Source organism: Gorilla gorilla, chromosome 5 (genome assembly GCF_029281585.2).
Source record: "Gorilla gorilla gorilla isolate KB3781 chromosome 5, NHGRI_mGorGor1-v2.1_pri, whole genome shotgun sequence".
NCBI lineage: Eukaryota > Metazoa > Chordata > Mammalia > Primates > Hominidae > Gorilla > Gorilla gorilla.
The window spans coordinates 85,538,751-85,560,146 of NC_073229.2; the positions used below are offsets into that span (position 1 = coordinate 85,538,751).

The window sequence follows — 21,396 nt, forward strand, 5'->3', positions numbered from 1 at the left end:
GTAGTGTGATCTCAGCTCACTGCAACCTGTGTCTCCTGGGTCAAGCCATTCTTCTGCCTCAGCTTCCGGAGTAGGTGGGATTACAGGCCCGCGCCACCACGCTGGGCTAATTTTTCTATGTTTAGCAGAGACGGGTTTCGTCATTTTGCCCAGGCTGGTCTCAAACTCCTGGGCTCAAGCAATCCGTCTGCTGTCTGCCTCTCAGCCTCCCACAGTGCTGGGATTACAGGCGCGAGCCACCACGCCCGGCCGTTTTATTTGTTTGTTTTTTTTTTTGTTTTTGTTTTTGTTTTACAAATCAGCTACATTGATCTTAGTGACCTTCGAATTTGCCATGTATGATCACATTAAGAATTTTGTACAAATTTTTCTTTCATCCCGGAGTGGGGTAACTATCCTTCTTTTCTTCAGTCAGATGTCAGCCCAGAATTCCAGTTTAAAGAAAAACTTTGCTGACCATTCTATTTAAAGCCTTAATCCCTGTCACTCCTACTTATATTGTGACATTAGTATGGTGTCTTTGTTATGTTTGAGTTGTCTACAAGTACCGAACTTAGACCCATTGAGAATGACAGCCTGATCATGTTCATTGTTGTATCCATGGAGCTAAGCACAGTGCCTGGCCATCGTAAGTGTTCAATCCCTATTTGTTGACTGAATAAATGAAAAAAAAAAAAAGTTTGAATGCCTAGTGGCGACTATCTGGCAGCTGGAAGCTGGAACAACAATGCCACAAAGAGCTCTGAACATGATTTCAGCTGTTTTCTTTAAGTTCTTTATCTCTAGCCTGCTATTGATCTTCCAGAACATCCCATAAAGCATGCACCTGGCAACCTGGTCACACCTACAACCTTCAGCCCTCCAAATTGGTGACTGGTAATGGGATTTTTCACAACTCTCTATGTTGATTTCACTCAAATCTATATTGCTCTGGGGGAAAAGCAGAAATATCTGTAAACAGGAAGCGTCCTCTTTTGGTTTAGTCCAAATTAAATCTGCATATATTCTTTGAAATAAGTTTGCGATTGGTGCTAACCCGTCTTTCAAGTTCTGATAGGGTTTTCTTTTTAATATTGTGCTTATTTGCATTTAATCTTAAATGGCTGGGTGGTGGAGTATGCATAAGTCTGTACTTAAAGACATATATAATATAATTGGGAGAAACTTTCAACCTCTATTCTAAATTATCTATATTTTGATAGAATCAGAACCAATTACAAATGCACACTTATCATGTTCTATTTCTTTTTTTTTTTTTTTGAGACGGAGTCTCGCTCTGTCACCCAGGCAGTGGTGTGATCCGGGTTCACACCATTCTCCTGCCTCAGCCTCCCAAGTAGCTGGGACTATGTGCGCCTGCCACCACGCCCGGCTAATTTTTTGTATTTTCAGTAGAGACATGGTTTCACCATGTTAGCCAGGATGGTCTCTATCTCCTGAACTCGTGATCTGCCTGCCTTATTACCTGGCCGGGCGCGGTGGCTCACCCCTGTAATCCCATCACCTTGGGAGGCTGAGGCGGGTGGATCACCAGGTCAGAGATTGAGACCATCCTGACTAACACGGTGAAACCCTGTGTCTACTAAAAAAAAAAAAAAAAAAATTGCTGGGCGTGGTGGTGGGCACCTGTACTCCCAGCTACTTGGGAGGTTGAGGCGGGAGAATCGCTTGACTCCAGGGGGGCGGAGGTAGCAGTGAGCTGAGATCGCACCATTGCACTTCAGCCTGGATGAGAGAGCGAGACTCCATCTCAAAAAAAAAAAAGCTTATTGCCTTAAGAGATACATTCCAATCACACTACTGTTATAGCTTCTTATCTCTCTAATAAAGCATTGCCCTGAAAATGCCTATATATCCCTGAGATAATCAGGATATAGGTATTTTCTTTCCTTCTGAATATTTTAAGGTTTGGTCTTTAGATACCCCTTGAACTTGTTTTGTGTTGACTTCGAGATTGATAGTTTGATTACTAGGCTGAAGATTTGTTATTGGCTAAGTGCTAAGTTTCTAGAAATAACTAAGCACTCAACCAATATAATTTTGTACCCTTGAAAGATACTTTCTATAATTAGATATGTCAACTGTATTCTTCAAAAGTCATCCTTCCTCTTTGCTATCTTCCAAAATAAATGGGTTAAAATTAGAAAATCTGTTTACATTTTCTTCATCTCTGTCCATCAATTCCAATGAGTTCCATCATAGTTCAAATTTAATCTATGCATAAACACTTAATCTAAATCATGTAATAATTCTAATTATCAAATCTAGAATCAATGAGGGATACTGCTACTCTGAACTTAAATTGGAGTCATGAGGAAGAAGAATTTACTGAACAGGAAATTGTAGAATATTAAGAGACTGAACAAGCCACACTATTGTTCTAATATCAATAAAAGGAAAGACGGTAATGCTAGACATGTAACAAGGCTTTCAAAAAGTCAGTAATGGTGAAAGCATATGTGTGATTATATGCAGTATTCAAGGTCCTGAAATACTGAAATAAAATTGGTTCATGAAAAATAATACTTCCTTGCCATAGAAAATAGGAAGTCAGATACACTCCTCTATGATAATGTAATTTTATTGTCAAAACCTAGACATGGCCTTATTAGTCTAGGTTCATTTCTATTATTGTCACAAGAGTGGATTAACATCAGCTAGTCTCAAAATAGAATTAATTTGGAATATATTCTGCAAAATGTCAAAAAGTTAAATAAATCAAGCCAAAAAATTTAGTGCTCATGAAAATATATGACAGCTAATTTATTGATGCAGTTTTTCTCAGGATCTGTGTAAATCAAAACAATATATTCTATGGTAGCATTTTTGAAATCATTCTATGACCATGGCTGTCACCTATTAATACACAGAATACATAGAAATTCTCCAAATTCATCTTGTCCACAGATAGAGCATTGAGAACTTGTTAAAATCATTCATGTATTGAACAAAACACAAACTCTCTCCTAATGCTTGTCCCCCAAATAAAAATAATGTGATTTTTACAGATAGCTTTGTGAAACACAGTTGCAATTTCCACAGGTGTGTTGAACACATCGTCCTCAACAAATTTGTAGCATTATATATATGGACATATAGTGGTATCCCAAGACAGTCTGATAACCCAGTTTCAAATAATTCCAATGAGAAAATTAATTTGGGTTTACAAAGTAGTACTCATTATCAAGGCCACGCATGCTAATGTTACCTAAACCTGTAAGATAAAAGCACAGAAAGAACTGAGATTTGTAAAACTATCCATAGTGCAGGAGACTTTATTTTCTACGTTTAGTGAAAGAAGAAAGAAGTAAAAGGACTGGCCCTAGTCATTGGGCAGATAAGATAATGTCCATAGAATCCAGAAAGAAAGTATAATTATACAACTCTTACCTTTCAAGGAGAATGAGTTGCAAAATGGAAAGTTTATCTTGTACACCATAAAGTAGAATTGAAGTATCAAATATATCTCAAGGTACTGAAACAACATGCAGATGTAAATATCTAAAAATTTGAATAATCAAGGAGGATGGAGAAACAAAGTGTTTGGATAGGCTCAAAAATTCTAATGCAATCCTAGGCTAAAATTCTGAGCAAACAGCATCTAGTCTAATCCATACTTTTAAGATCACATTTGAAAACATTTGGTTCTGGACTAAAACTAAATACTAAATGATGAAATATATCAAGTCTAGAGAAAGAGTATGAAACATTCAGAAATCATATAATTTAAAATAGAAACTATTGAAATTTGACTTGAAAATATTTAGTAAAGGCCTAATTATCTTTTAGAAATCATAAGAGGGGCATGTAGAAGGTAATTATACTATGTCAAAGAAGCTGTAGTGGGAGAGTTCAGCATTATAGCTCTTACAGCAGTTGAAAATGTAATTGGATGCCTTATGAGATAGTAAATTCCACTATCTCAAGTCTTTAAACAGAACCTGAATGACAACCTGTCAAAGATATCTTAAAGAACATTTCTGAATTAAGCAGAAAGTTTATGTAACTGCTAAATGTTCCTTTAATTAATGAATATCATTTGCAGCATCTTTATTATCTTTGGAATAAAATATCAAGATCATGTATTAATATGTTTTCTAATCACGTTTTTAAGAAGCTTTTTAATAATGAAATTATTCATTCTTATTAAGAAAAATGTACTTTATAATGTCTGACATATATGACAATGATCATTCTGCCTTTTTATTTCATGTAACAGAATTTTGGAGTTGTAAATTCTTGAGATATTCTTATTTTAATAAGAAACTTCTTTGGGTCCAATCCAAGGAAAAAATTAAACTGTTTACTGTAATTAGGAGCCCTAAAAATACACTACTAAAATATTTCACTGCCTAAAAGTTCAAATTTTTCTTGATAATTTGGGATACCAAAAGGTCACACCCTAGTTGCTTAAAAACATGGAAATAATGCCCGGTTTTTAACATTGTTAGAAAGATTAGTCTAGTTTGGTCAGCCAAAAACTCTCTCTCTCTCTCTCTCTCTCTTTCTCTCTCTCTCTCCTCTCTCTCCTCTGTTTCTGAGATACGGTCTCGCTCTGTCATTTAGGCTGGAGTGCTGTGAAATGATCATAGCTTACTGTAACCTCGGACTCCTGGGCTCCAGCAAATCTCCTGCCTTAGCCTCCTGCTACAGGCACATGCCACCATGCCTGGCTAATTTTTTTCATTTTCTGTAGAGGTGAGGACTTGTTATGTTGCCCAGGAATGTAAATTCCTGGGCTCTTGCAATCCTCCCAACTCAACCAAAATCTTTACTAATACATTTTCACTACTACAAAAACATGCTGCCATCTTCCAACCCTTTTTGTTTGCCTTTTAATTTTCCTGTTAACTTACACATAAAACTTCTTATTTGTTTTTGCTTTTGGTAGAATAAAAAATTAAAAAGTACTTATGATTTCTTATACATTGATTAGCTTTTGCTTTAAATAAACACAGTAAAAGAAACATTTATAACTTGAGATGATTTTATGAAAAAGCCTGCTGTTTTTACTCAGCAAAAAGAATATTTGTAATATATACATTGTGGATTCCCAAAGGGACAGGTAGCATTTTAACACAAGAATGAAGCTTACATCAGCCTGAAGCCAAAACAAATGGATCTCCTTTTTTATTTTTATTTTTTGTAACAGAAAATTTATAGTCAGAGTTGAGGAATAAAGGCCATGACCACATTCCTGTTTACTATAGCTACTTCCCATACCTCTCTAGAGACCTTTCTATGCACTTGTAAGGGTAAGGTGAAAATGATGGCTGTTGCCTTAGGAAAGACAGCAGGGACCTGGCTCTCAGCTTCATTTCCTACGTCTTGGAAGTATCTGACTTCCAGATATGCATTACTGTATTAACAGGCAGGTCTTGGAGGAATGGATAGTTTATTTTTCCAGCTAAATTTTATCCTTAGGTGGAGGAATACTAACGAGAAGTATTTATGTCCTGTAGTATATTCAAATTACTGTCTCCCACCACACAGAGAAGCAGCCTGTTGTTCCTTTTTCTCTTTTGTCCTTTTGTCTCTTTTCTTTTTTCTCTTCATTCTTGATTTCTCTACAATCTAAGCAGCTTGTACTCCTATATCAAGGCCTGCAGAATCACGTATTTTAGATTACAGTTCACATTTCAACAACTGTATCAAATTAAATAATTAAGACTGATTTGGCCTGGATTTAATCACTTCCTTGCTTTGGTTCTTTATTTCTTTGTTGCTCCAGAAACTAGGGCATGATTCACTGGACACGGCAGTATGCAGAGAAAGAAAAGATTATCAATTGTTTCCCATTATGTCATGTTTTTAGTCTAGAAGTTATACAAATCACACTGTTGCTCTCTCACGTATAGATTACAGTTATTCTAAATGACATAACTGTTGGTAGAAATGTAAGCATGTATTCTTAAATAAAAATATCAAGTAAATAAATTAGGAATGTATATGTCATTATAGATAAAAATAAATGTATTATCTAGTGTAACCCTGGCATTTGCATTTTTAGTTATCGATCATCCTGTGAACAAATACACTGCTTTGGTTTCATCATGAAAAAGATTGTGTGACTGCAGGCAGGTGACTTAACCTCACCTAGATAAGAAAAGAGTATGTTAGTAGATGATCTCTGAGGTATTTTCCAGCTCAAAAATTCTATTATTCTTATGATTTCTAGACTATGCAAATACTATACATGTGCTTAAGGCCGTTTGAGTCAAACTTGTAGATGTGTGACTTCATTCATAACTGCAAATGAAGAAAAATCTAAATCACGTGCTAAAGAAAAACTCCACCATAAATTTATAAAGATGGTTCTATTTGTGTACAACACCATATAAAATAGGTCTATGGAAAGGCATTTAAAGTAAAATAAAACCCTGTGAATATGAATCTCTAGTTATCATTGCATTATTCTCTAGATTGCAAGAAATGGAGCCTGTGAACTTTAATCACTCCTTTTGTAATTCTAATCAAATAAAACAGCTAGAAAATGCCAATTGGTAAAGTCATCTAGCTCCAGGGGGCACTGCTGTACTGTGCATCAGGTTTGGTTTATCGATGAAGGCTTAAGCAAGATTTCATTAAGGAGTTCTGCAGGTTTCAGATACAGAAAAAGAACATAAACTATTTATAATCAATTTAAACTTTGAGAAAATTAGGTAACTATGTAAAATATTTATATGCAGTTTTTTGGAAATGAATGTTTCCTTTGTTGGTAAAAGTATCTGTCTTTCTGCAGCAACTAACTATGGTTGTGGATAGGAATATTTTTATTAACTTTTCCAGTCAAGGGCTCAGGAAGGACAATGTATGTTTCTGCTATGGAATTATTTAAAGCATTCTGCCCTAATATTCAAAATATAAACAAAAATTGCTATACTTAATGCCTGGACACTGCAATCCTTTAATTGGCTTTACCATTGTTATAGTCAGTGAATCTCTGATCAGAAGGCTTTTGTATAATTGTGTAAATTCTATCTATGACTTAATGCATCTTTCAAAAAAATCTCAAATATAGCAGCTCAAAATAATCTCAAAAGTGAGTAACCACTTGTATCTTATTAAACTATGAGAAATGAGTCGTGCTAAGGTGAGAGTCAAGTATGGAGGTCAAAATCAGCACTCTCATATGTTTTAAAAGCATATTAAAAGAAGTACTTTTGAAATGAATTGCATCATTTAAACTATTATATGTGGATTATTAATACCTAACAAATCTGTAAATTTAATTAAAGACCAAATCAGGATAGGCAAGTATTTATAGTAAAGACTGACAGAATTTTTTAAATTTATGTTCAAGTTTAGCTCAATTATCACTCACTATTAAAGCACTGATAAACATTAACTTGACATTTTCAAACCAAACACAGGTGACTTTCAATGGCTGAAAATCTTTTAAGCAAAGAATTGAAATTCTATTTAGATTAGGGTAATATCTGGTCATTTCTAGTCCACACATCATAAAAGGCATAATGCATCACCATAAAAATCATCTGGATTTTTCATATTAATTATTGTGCATATGTGGCATGATTTTCAATGTAAATGACTTGTTTTAGCAGCAATGTATTAATAGAAAAAGGAAGAGATTCAGAGGAGCAAATATAGAAAGTAAGAAGATTGGAGGGTTTTTTGCAATAATCCTGAACTAAGGCACTGGCCTTGAATATGGACTAGAGGGGAAATTTTTGAGATATTTTTAGGAGATAAAATTGATGGAACTTACTGACTGCATAAAGGGCAGAGTGGTGAGAGAATGCATTGACTGTGATTATATGTGATGGTGGAGGCTCTAACTGAAAGTGTCTATTCTGATGTCTGGGCAGACACACAAACAAGCACTTCTGAAAAGCAACAGCAAGCAATATGAAATAAAAACATGGAATCATCATATAAATTGGCCTATCAATTTATTTTAATTAGCCAGTAGAAGGACAACTTGAGATTGGATTTGTTCAACTATATATCTTGATTCTGGGGATAATAAACTAATAATCATTCTTAGTTGCAAAGATTTTGGGACAGGGTCTAACATAGATATCCATGCAACAATTCTACAATAAGTTCTCTTTTCTTTGTCTGAGGCTTCCAAATTAGAGTCAACCTTTTGCGCATTCTTACAGAAGTCCAACACTTGAAGGAAAGTGAAAACAAAGTCCTATCAGGAGCGAAATATAATCCAATCATTTAATTCTTAGAATTGGTATTAGTTCTAATCTAACAAAGTAGCTTAGAATCAACTTAGAATCAATCTCTGGATATGTCAGTGAATGTGTCTTTAGATGACTCCAGCTGCCAGGCTTTAAGTCTTCCAGCTGAGGTTTTTCCTAAACATTCTGGGAGAGAAACAAGCTATTCTTGTGTCCTCTTGGAATTTCTGATCCACAGATTTCTTAAGCATAATTATTGTTTCACACCAGTCCCATTTTAGGGCAATTTTTTGGTAAACCATAATAACTGGAATAGCACCCTAGGTCAAGACACTGTTATCTTATGCCTGAACTACTGAGAGAAAATGTTCTTTCAACTTACTCCACTAGCATTCAATCCTCTGAAAGTCTATTGCTTCTGCACTCAAAAGATACTATGAATCTGATGAATTCTCATTGTTTCATGTTTATGAAAACTATTTCCTGAACTTCAGTTCTGTCTCTTATAGTTTACCAGATGGCAGCCAGAATCACATATATTTAACATATATATTACATCATGTCTTGTCACTGCTCAAAACTCTGTTTCCCAGTCATACTGAAATTGAAATTTAAAATCTTTAATGTGGGCTATAAATTTCCTAGGAAGCTTTCTGATCTAATATTCTACTACATTTTCCATGTCCACTTCAGCTCCAGTGACAGTGTTACAGGAATATACAATCTTCATTTTCACGTGAGTACTTTTATGTTATCTGGTTTCTTTGCCTGAAATATTCCCCCAAATATTGTCCTGGTCAAGTCCTCATATGATTCATATTTTTTTAAAGCACCACCTCTTCAGAGATGCCTTTCTTGTTCTGCCTAACTAACATAGTTAATTAGGCAGGTCAGAATCAATATGCTCTGATTCCTTACTTTGCCTTTCATGTATCCCTTAACTCTAGAAGTTAGACTATATAATTATTAATTTATTAGTTTGTAGTCTGTCTTCTATACTAACATATTAGCTCTGTGATGGCAAAGATTTTAGTTAGTTCACACTGTATTCTCAAAGCTTAGAACATGACTGAACACATATGGGGTACTCTAAAGTATTCTAGAATAAATGATTAGATGACTGACTGAATAAATAAATGAATGATAAACGTGCCTAGTGAGAGGTGAACACACGCTTTTCATCTCTAGTCTATTAGAAGTAACTCACAAGCTGGAGGGAAATCCTAGTTCTATCTTATAACAGGGGTATGCTTTTGGATATGCTTCTGTATTAGTCCGTTTTCATGCTGCTGATAAAGACATATCTGAGACTGGAAAGAGAAGGAGGTTTTATTGGATTTACAGTTCCACATGGCTGGGGAGGCCTCAGAATCATGGTGGGAAGTGAAAGGCACTTCTTACATGGTGGTGGCAAGAGAAAATAAGGAAGATGCACAAGCAGAAACCCCTGATAAACCCATCAGATCTCATGAGACTTATTCACTACCACAAGAACAGCATGGGGGGAACCGCCTCCAAGATTCAAATTATCTCCCACCAAGTCCCTCCCACAATAGGTGGGAATGATGGGAGTACAATTCAAGATCAGATTTGGATGAGGACACAGAGCCAAACCATATCCTTCCACCCCTGGCCCCTCCAAATATCATGTCTTTACATTTCAAAACCAATCATGCCTTCCCAACAGTCCCCCAAAGTGTTAACTCATTTCAACATTAACCCAAAAGTCCACAGTCGAAAGTCTCATCTGAGATAAGGCAATTCCCTTCCACTTATGAGCCTGCAAAATCAAAAGCAAGTAAGTTACTTCCTAGGTTCAATGGGGGTACAGGTACTGGGTAAATACAGCCATTCCAGACAGGATAAATTGGCTAAAACAAATGGGTTACAGGGCCTATGCAAGTCCAAAGTCCAGCAGGACAGTCAAATTTTAAAGCTCCCAAATGATCTCTTTGACTCCAGGTCTCACATCCAGGTCATGCTGATGTAAGAGGTGGGTTCACAGTCTTGGGCAGCTCTGCCCTTGTGGCTTTGCAAGGTACAGCCTCCCTCCCAGTTGCTTTCATGGGCTGGTGTTGAATGTCTGTGGCTGTAAGCTGTGGTAGGTGGATCTACCATTCTGGGGTCTGGAGGATGATGGACCTCTTCCCACAGCTCTACTAGGTTGTGCCCCAGTAGGGACTCTGTGTGGGGGCTCCAACCCCACATTTCCCTTCTTCATTGCCCTAGCAGAGGTTCTCGATGAGAGCCCCACCTCTGCAGCAAACTTCTGCCTGGGCATCCAGGCATTTCCATACATCTTCTGAAATCTAGGCAGAGGTTCCCAAACCCCAATTCTTTACTTTTCTGCACCTGCATGCTCAACACAACCTGGAAGCTGCCAAGACTTGAGGCTTGCACCCTCTGAAACCATGGCCCAAGCTCTGTGTTGGCCTCTTTCAGCCATGGCTAAAGCAGAATGGATGCAGGGCAACAAGTCCCTAGACTGCACACAGCATGGCTACCCTGGGCCCTGCCCACAAAACCATTTTTTCCTATTAGACCTCTGGGCCTGTGATGGGAGAGGCTGCTGCAAAGATCTCTGACATGTCCTGGAGATACCTTCCCCATTGTCTTGGAGATTAACATTCAGCTCCTTGTCACTTATGCAAATATCTGCAGCCAGCTTGAATTTCTCCTCTGAAAATGGGATTTTATTTTCTATCCCATTGTCATGGTGCAAAGTTTCTGAACTTTTATGCTCTGCTTCCCTTTTAAAACTGAATTCCTTTAACAACACCAAAATCACCTCTTGAATGCTTTACCACTTAGAAATTTCTTCCAAATCACCTCTTGAATGCTTTACCACTTAGAAATTTCTTCCAAATCACCTCTTGAATGCTTTACCACTTACAAATTTCTTCCATCAGATACCCTAAATCATCTCTCTCAAGTTCAAAGTTCCACAAATCTCTAGGGCAGGGGCAAAATGTCACCAGTCTCTTTGATAAAACATAACAAGAGTTACCTTTGCTTCAGTTCCCAACAAGTTCCTCATCTCCATCTGAGACCACCTCAGCCTTGATTTCACTGTCCATATCATTATCAGTATTTTTGTCAAAGCCATTCAAGTGTCTAGGAAGTTCCAAACTTTCCCACATTTTCCTATGTTCTTCTGAGCCCTCCAAAGTTGCTTCCACATTCGGGTATCTTTTCAGCAGCACCCTACTCTACTGGTACCAATTTACTGTATTAGTCCATTTTCACACTATTAATAAAAACATACCTGATACTGGGAAGAAAAAGAGGTTTAATTGGACTTACAGTTCCACATGGCTGGGGAGGCTTCACAATCATAATGGGAGGTGAAAGCCCATTACATGGTGGTGACAATAGAAAATGAGGAAGATGCAGAAGTGGAAACCCCTGATAAACCCATCAGATCTCGTGAGACTTATTCACTACCATGAGAACAGTATGGGGGAAACCGCCCCATGATTCACATTATCTCCCACTGGGTCCTTTCCACAACATGTGGGAATTATGGGAGTACAATTCAAGATGAGATTTGGGTGGGGACACAGAGCCAAACCATATCAGCTTCTAATCCTTTTCTGTCCAGCTTTCTCATCTGTAAAATGGACAAATAGGATATGCCACATATGTTATATTAGCAAGAAATAAAGTATTTAGCATAGTGCTGGTAATATAGTGGGTTTTAAGAATGTGTGAGTTTCTTTTCTCAAATTCAGATTCATAGCTCATATACCCAGGAAACCCCGACAGCATTTCACATGTCCTACCTCTACAACTACCGTAAATGAAGACCTGGAGTAGTGAGGGATGACCAAGAAGAAACTTACAGGCTTTGACAAAGAACCTGAGTTTTATCCTGAGGCCAATATAAAGTTGAAAGAGTTTAAACTTTAAATGCTGAGGGATTTTAACACATTCCTCTAAGGAATAGGCAGTATGACACAATTAATACAATGGTACCTGGTTTTAATTTCCTATCAATTGTCTGTACTTTAAATCTTTCTTACAGAGTCAATTGAGAGTTAGTTAAATATAAATATAGTATATATCAGAAAGGTAAACCAATAGAGATATTTATGTAGCAATATTTAAATGTGCCAAAGGCAGTGATATCCTTAAAACAAGATCACTTTTAGCTGCCCTGCTTTGCACAGATATTGCAGAATCTTCAAAATAGAAAAAGATATTATGTATGAATAGGAGTCATTTGAATTGGAAAATAGAAACTTAAATCATCTTGTCCATCACACTGTCAAGGTAGATTTCCTTTAACATGCTGTATGACTTAAGATATAAAAGTGTAAAAGAAAAAGAAAAGCTTAAAATTTCTGAATATTATCACTTTACCTTTTTAGGGAATAAGCCTTAATATGTATCTAATTTGACATTGTTAATATTTTCATACTTATATAGGCTTGACTTTGATTAAATCAAGCAAACTATCAGTTTGTCTTTAGTGAATGAAGTCTTTTATATATGGGTAGCATATACCTTTTGTTTAATTTTCTGTACTTTATTAATAGTAATACATCTGGTACAATAATCTTAACACAATTGAAATTTTCAGTACCAAATCTAGAAATGTTGGAAGCCTGGTGAAATGTGAATAATTTATATGTAAAAACAAAAACTCCAACCTTTATTTTCCTTTTAAGATAACTGAAATAACAGGTTAGTTCTAAAGCTCAATTGTTCATTAGAAGTTAAAACTGTATACATGAAAACTAACCTTAAAAAGCCAGATGTTTTTCACTCTTGTTTGCCTTAATTAAGTCACTGCCTTTAGCTACTCTCCAATAACAGCCAAAAAAAAGAGTATGTAATTGTTTTCCAGCATCAGTCACAAAATAATTCACATATGATTCAGAAAACAGCCATTATGTTTATGTTCTATGATTCTGTATTTTCACACATATAAAGTTTTTATAAAATATTAAAATGATGCTTTTTTTAACGCTTGGGATTTTATCTAAAATTTTATAAAAATTTAATATAAAAATGAGTGCAAAATATACATATAGTATACTGAAAAGGATTGAATACCGCATATTCTTGCTAACCAATGCAGTGAATGAAATCAGTTCATATCTCAGTAGACTCATGATAATATCTAGCAAGTGGCTATCTAACACACAAATTGCCTTGAAAAGTTCTACCTTTTGCAAATGTCAACAATAGAGCAACATGGAAGAACGGGTTCTTCTCAGATGTAATGAGGCGGTATGGCCACCAGCAGTGAGCATAATTCTTCAAAATCCCACCCTCTGTTAGAGTTCATGTTGTGACACCATTTTATTTAAAAGAAGCAATATATCTTCACTGTCCTCCAGATCTTGACAAAATACATCTCATGGTTAACAATAGACCTGAAAGATTATCATATTATCACGGCTTTGCTCGTAGAGAACTTTTGGAATCTCCATGGCTGATATGAGGTAACCCTATGGAGACAACAACAAAGCCTGAGAAGCTCAGCCTTGAGCCTCAAACACTTAGCAGGAACTCTGATACAAATTTTTGAGTGATTGTATGAATGAGTGAACTAATGTGTTCCTAAGTGAGAGAGATGAATTACAAAACACTACAAGTAAATTAAACCCCTGTGAAGAACATTATTGTCACTGATATATGAAACTCATTTGCAAAAGGGGTTTGGGAACACAGTAAATCACACTTCGAAGAGCCAGTTCTTTCATGCATTTCATGGACTGACAACTGTAAAAAGAAGTAGATGGTGTTGGGTCTTTGCATTTGACCACTGCTCTTTTCACTCTGCACAGTTTCTTTGGGTGTCTTTTTACTCATTTTAATGTTTTTTTCCTGCTACCTTTATATTTAATAGTCTCAAACTTCTATTTTTGATTCATATCATATACTGGGTGACAGACTCTTTAATATAAATCAGCCTGCTGGACATATCTACCTGGATGCTTATTCCCACAAGAGTTCAAATTCTGCATGTCCAAAGTGGAATGTACCACTCATATACATGAATCAAGTTCCTCTTTGCCTCACCATTTTCTAGAGACTCAGACCACTCCTTCCAGTCTTCGCTGCTGCTGAGCAAATTCTTTTTCTTTCTTCGCTTTGAGCAACTGTTACAAGAGGAAGTCATTTATACGGCCTTCAACAAGAGAGTTCAGTGAGACTGAATCATTGGTCCAACTTATTACCAGACAGCATCTGGCCTGATAACACATCCTCATGTAGCTCTCTGTCCTCTCTACTTTATTTTCCTTTTCTCTCTTGTGCTCCACATGATTGCATTTTTAAATAAAGTAAGTAGTAGCACAGGAAGAATCCAGGCTGAAACATCATAAAAATTTGCTCCTCTTTTGGTGATATCTGCTGATGTTATCCACTTTTACCCTGAAACTGAAGTAAAAATTCTAGGAGTCATTCTTGACTCCTTTTCTTCCTCAATGTGCTAGAAACACAGTCGCTAAATCTAGCCATATTTCCTTCTAAAGAGCAGATGCGTCATTCCTCTCTATTTTTGCCAACACTGACTTGCTTCAGGCACTCATTTTTTTCTTATTCAAAAAGCCTCCTATCTGGTTTTCCTAATTCCAGTCTCATTTCTTCATTTTTGGCTCTACATCTACGATAGAGTGATTCGGGTGCTTCATCTAAAATGCATATCTTAACCCTGATTCTCAGCAGCTCCAAGCTCTTTAACCCACCACGCCTTCATTATCTGTTCTGAGCTTATGTTTTCAGGGTTATCAATCATGACTTCCCACCTTAATTTGTGTGTTTCCACAACACCAAACATGGCAATATTAAAAAATCTCTGGCTCCTTATCTAGAGTGCTTTCCTCTTTCCTATTCTGGTAAACTCCCACTTTAGAATAAAGTTCAGGCATTCCTTTTTTTATAAAGCATGCCCACACTTTACCAGGCTGAGAAAGGTGACTGTCTTTTGGACAACATAAAATCTCTTATATATCCACTAGAAGAGTGACCCTTGCTTTTGCTTCGTTTTGTTGTATCCCATATCCCAGCATACTCAATGGATACGATATTCATTCACCAATTTCTCTCTATGGCAGGAGTTCTCATCATATGAGAAGGCTCTACCTCTCCCAAATACTTGAAAGGTATTTCAGATTCTAACGGAGGAAGACCAGGTATAGTGGTATAGTTTCTGATTCTGTTATGCCCGCTTTGTGCTGGGTTTGGGTATTTTTCCTCTCGTAAACCCACTCCCTGAAAATAACAACACAAATACATGCTTTACGAGGAGCAGAGTGGAACTGTTTTGTCTTTATATCTCAGTACCTAGAAGATAATCTGACCATCAGTAGTAGTAAAAGGTCAATATATATTTACTGTGAATGAATGAATGAATGAATGAATACTACAGGAATAAACCTCAGGCAAACTGAGGTCATTTCTTGCTGGGGCTGAATAGTATGGTACTCTTAGAAATTTGAATTTTGATTTATATGGTGCCTTAGCGCACAGAATTCTTTGAGGTGTAACAAGTACATATACCTGGTAAGTAGGCAGTCAAATTGGCAATGTCTGTAGAAAAGGTGAGAAGGCTGGATAATAATAATCAACAATTATCTGATAGACTTAAAGGCACTATCTACTGTACCAAGCAGTGTCTGTTGTAGCTGAATGCCTTTGGGAATTAAAGGCCAAGGAAGTTGTCTCTCTGACAGGATGAGCTCAGCACAGATGACTTTGCACTACACAGCCATATAGCACTAAATGACTTCTGCTCTGTTTATTGGTATCTATCCATCAATCACAGGCATTGTTATGGCAACCAAGGAAGTATTTTTATCATTTGTAACTCCCTCTTTTATTATAATTATCTGTGTATGTGTTCTCCCCCCAATATACTGTGAGTTCCTTAATGACAGGGAGTTTATTTATCTTCACAGCATAGCAGGAGTTAAAATATTATAAAGTAGAAGAAAAAACAGGTCAGAATGGAACAGTAGTGAGATGGAAGCTGGAGGAATACGATGGAACCAGATCAGTAAGTGTGTTCAAGGCTAAACAGAAATATCCTGACACCTTAGGTAGGTTAAAATTTTAGCAGCCTACATTAGTTTGTATAATCTTCACTGATGTAACAAATATATCACCAAATTTTAGTAGCCTAACTTAATTATTCATTTTAGCTCACTTAGCAGTCTAATGCTGGTGGTTCTTTCAATGGGACTGAGAGAACAGAAGGATCTTAGGAAACCTCCATCCTTTGATGCCATTCTTGGTGGGGGGCTTAGAGTCCTCTTCTTCCAGAACGAAGGTGAGGGGAGAAAGAATAGATGACAAAGTCCAAAGAATCATGTATCATATGTTCGAGTCGTAAGTGGCAATAATTTATTTCTCTTCATATTTCATTGGTGAGAACTAGGTCTATGTTCTACGTTCCTACACAAGATATTGACAAACTTTTTCCATAAAGAGCCAAATAGTAAATATTTTAGGCTTTGTGGGTCATGCATTTCTGTTACAACTACTCAACTGTGGTTGTAATCTGAAAGCAACCATAGATAATATGTAAATGACTCGATGTGGCTATGTTCCAGTAGAACTTTATTTTTAGATGCTGAAATTTAAATTTCATATAATTTTCAAGTGTCAAAAATATTACTCATTTGATTTTTTTAACCATTTAAAATTTTAAAAAAATCTTTATTCTCAGGCTTTGTAAAGACAAGTGGTAGATTGAATTTAACTTGTGGCTGCAGTTTGGTGATCTCTGAGGCAAGGCGACTAGAAAAGGTTGCCACTGTCTGAACTGCTGACTTTAGTGAAAGCTCCACATTGCTTTGGTGGACAGCTAGATGTATGTCCTTTAGGCCGCTCCTCTGGCCACTAAATATCCATGCACTTTCCCTTCCTCTCATACAGAATGTATCCAGCTCCTTCTCAAAAGATATAGCAGGCATCTCATCCATCCAATCACTGCATCTAGCTCAGTGTCAGTGATTTCTGTGTGATGTCCAGTTCTCTTCATCTGGCTGTGGCTCTTTTAGGTCTGCAGAACCACAAACTAAAACACTATTCTTCGACTATCCTTGATATAAACAGGTGGAGCAGGGGCAGGATAACTGCACAAAATGCCCATACAGAAATGGAGGAACATGATTGCATAGCAATAATGAAAAATGGCTAATTAATTACTATAGTATAATGCAGAGGGGCAAAGCATTATAATATAGTATAATGATGATATTATAATGATAGTATATTGCTGTGCACCTCTGCATTATACTATAAAGTTTTTTTATTAGATTTATTCTCTTGGGGAGTAACTTTCTCATCCATTGCACCTGGCCTCCAGTCATATCTGAAGAGTTTTGGAGCAGTATATACTCCTTGGGGAATCCACAGCTTTCACATACTGTAAAAATTTACACTTTAGTATAAATTTAAAGGGCCTAAGTGTCATTTTATAGTTACAGGCTTTTTTTGACTTAGGTTTCTTTTTTTTTTTTTGAAATTATACTTAAAACAAAATTTAGGAAGCACTGATTTATTTGCATCTAGTCTGATACATGTTAATAACAACACATATTGTTCTTTCTTTGGCATAATTCTAAAGCTGGTTCTATTTCTTTCTTTCTCTTTCCCTACCATAACTTTATCTCTCAACTTAATGACAGATGCCTGAGGTGATCTGAACAATATGCTTGGAGGAAATGGAGCAACCTTTGATTTGATATTTGGTGCAGTTGGTTCTTCTACTTCACTAACATATCTTAATGAGCCTGTGTTACTTCTAGCATTATAACTTCTTCATTTCTTTCTTGCGGGAGGCTCTAGAAATAGCTTTCTTAACTTCAGAAGCTTCAATCATAACCTGTGTCCTTGAAGTCTTCCTCATCCTCAATGGCAGCAAATGCATTTTATAAACATAAGACAGAAATCACACACTTTAGTTGGCATTCCATTGGTGAGGACTAGCTCTGTAGCCCCACCTAGACAGATGCAAGAGGGATAGAGGAGACTGAGCAAATTATCAATGGCTGGCAACTACTTCTAGGGGAAGTAGTTTATATTATGGAGGGGGTATATAAGCTCTTCTGTTGCAAAGCTAGTAGAGAACTTAACTTTTATTCTGAAGGCCATAATAAGCATTTGAAAGACTGCCATCTGTAAATACCAAAAGCAGATATTGAAAATATAGATGCCTGAGGGGACTAGAGGATATGACTCTTATCAGTGTCACCACAGTTTTAAATATATGCAGTAGTTTTAACAGAGCTGTCATTAATCATGAACATTATCATGAATGCTATTATTCCAAAATGAACAATCTTTTTATTGTTTATAGTAATAAAATATGTAACCTCAAATAGTAACATCTGAAAATGATTCATTTCAAATTATATCATATAGGATTATATTTGTATAAGTAAAACAACTATATTCATTTTATTGCAAAACTGAAAATAGTTTCATTTTCCTGAATGTTTCATTTCCCAAGTATTTAAATAGATTTTAAAACATAAATATTGATAGCTTTCAATTGTCAAGAAAAGCAGACAATGCACAAAAATTTGAAAAAGACAGGAATAGAACATTGGAAACTTTTACAGTGCAGGGAAGTGAAACTATATTTCAGTTAAAAACTTATGCAAAATTAAAAAGTCAAATTGGAATAGAAATGAATCCAACATATAACAAAAGTCTATGAATTTTGTATTTGTACTCTGCTTTTAAGTGTCTTTGTCTCTATTTTCTTTTATTTATTTTAGTGCATTATTCTCATTTATTTTTTCTGGAATAAAAATAAAGTAGATACTTTAAAAAATGAAGGTAGGACATTTGGATTTCTTACGAAAAGTGTTATTCTTCTTAGAAGATTATTCTTGTCAATTTATTGGGAATATTGTCAAATATATATGAAGATGGCTGATTATAACAGTTAACAAAATTGAAATAATTCTTGTGTCCAGACATTGTGCTAAGTGCATGGCTTATACACAATATCATTTATTCCTTATGTCAATCGTATTATTACCAATATTATTGTCTCCACTTTATTGGTAAGGAAACTGAAGTACAGAGAGGTTAAGTAATTTTCCTAAGATTATGTCAGTAGTAAGCAACACAGCTGAACTTTGAAACTTGGTGTGTCTGACTTTTAAATCCTCTCCACAGAAATACAACAGCTTAACTCAAACCCACTTCCACAAAACCAGCAGTTAAGCTCTCTAGTTCCCATCTGTGTAACACGGCAGAGGCACTCTTTCTGGAGTTGCAGCATATTAACCATGTGTTGTAATTAAATCTCTGTAACAAGGAGAAACACCTTAAATTACTTTTGGGAATAGCCTTTAGATTGTGAAATACATTTGATAGCAAAAATATTAGTCCTGGGGCATGGTCCAAAAGTTTAAAAAATAATATTATGAAAGTTAATTGTTCTTCATATGATAAAAGAAAATAAATTGAGTTGCTAGAGAGCAAGGGGTTAAGGGTTTCTGGAATAATGAGTTGAGAACAGATTATAGGGAGGGCACAGAAGTTAGAATAAGGTTGGAACTGAATCCAAGAGTAGATCTTTAAGATTTGAGGTAAGAGTAGTCAAGGTATTTCTAAGATCGAGGATAGCTAATATATATTTATATTTACATCTTTGTTTTTTTGTGCTGTTTTCTGAAATATCTGACCTCTTCTTCGTGACCCCTCCGCAACCAAATTTTGTGTTAGTTGCTTTTTGGAAAAATTCAGGAAAAGGGACTACGTTGACTTTTAGGTTGAGGAGAAACAAATGACAAACAACAAGTACAATAACAATAACTAGAAATGATAACATATATGCTATGTATTTGGCCCCATTCTGAGGATTTAAAAAATATACATCAAATCATGCAATACTCTGTGGTCAGTATTATTGTTATCATCACCATTTATAGATGAGGAAACTATGAAGTCACATAGGAAATAAGTAATACAACCACTATTCAATGTATGGTTCCAGTGTCATTGTTCTTCTTTACAGTTCTATATGATCGTTTCTAAGCTTTAGAATCAGACTGTTAATGATATCAATATGTCACTTTACTTTAAAAATGTAAGCAGAGATTATAACAAAAACTATGCATTTAATCTTAAATTCCCTTGTGAAATGGGAAGGACAGAATTTGCACATGGAATAAAGGCTCGATTCATTTTGGGAAATTATGATTTCACAAAACTGGTCACTTTATTGCTATTATTTAAAGAGTAGCCAAATACATGTATGTGTACAAACATTTAAAATGAATGTTTGCTTAAAAGTAGGGTTTCTAGATAGTTACCACAAATGTATAAAAACATGTTATATGCTTTATAACTTACTCCCTTTTGAAAACAAATCATGTCCAATTTAGTGATATTAATGATATTTTGAGATGATATGTGGGGGTGGATAAAAGTGGAAAATGATCTCTGGTGCTTTCTATCTTTGGTTTCTGTATCATTTCCTTCTATTAAAATACTTCTGCCTATTATCACAACACATTCCTTCAGGAATAGTAATTATTTAAAAGAGGATGGCAGGGTAACATAACATTTAGTCCTGAGTCATTATCCTTATATAGAAAAATTTGAGAATGTGTAATAAAGGGCAAGATGGTGTTTGGATATAAGGTAGCTTTAAAGGTGTATGTAAATGCTATGTTTCTTGTAGTTACTTTTTTTAACAAAGTATTTTTTAAAATTATCCATATTGATGCATAGAGATGTATTTTATTCTTTTCTCTGACTTATAAGTATTACTATTCCATTTTATTTATTACATTTTTAAACATCCATTTCTCTGCTTTGCAATGTTCCTGCTATTTCTAATAAGGCTATTCAGAGAGTCATTAGATTACATGTGAGTGCTTCTGTAGGGAAGAAACTAGAGGTAGAATAACTGATTTAGCTGTTCTTAATATCGTACCTGTCTACTCTGCCTGAATGAGAAATCAATCTTTCATATTTTAGGCATAAGACATAAACAAATATGTGATAATAAAATGTTTGTGCCTGAGGTATATGCTACCTAATTATTAAGAACACAGGTGAAACAAATGTAGGTGACTATAAAATAGAGATAGAAAATGCTGTAAGAGTTAATCCAAAGGTGAAAGTATTTGTCATATACACAGATATAATTAGTATCAACTTTACTGTTGGAAAAAACCTTGGTAAAATGATTCAAGCAAACATAAAACCAAATAACAATCCCCATCACCAAATAAAAACCAAAATACCAAATTGGTGAATCAGT

General features: G+C 35.6%; 1 protein-coding gene and 1 long non-coding RNA gene across 2 annotated transcripts in view; one reads left to right on the plus strand and one right to left on the minus strand.

Annotated features, from left to right (window-relative positions):
• The window catches only part of LOC129534464 (protein eyes shut homolog), a 512,806-nt gene that overhangs the window by 346,226 nt on the left and 145,184 nt on the right, over positions 1–21,396 (minus strand). The gene's annotated exons all lie outside the window — the stretch shown is intronic.
• On the plus strand, positions 602–16,102 carry LOC134758671 (uncharacterized). Its single transcript, XR_010134106.1, has 3 exons — positions 602–628; positions 8,847–8,889; positions 16,064–16,102. It is a non-coding gene; the product is annotated as an uncharacterized lncRNA (long non-coding RNA).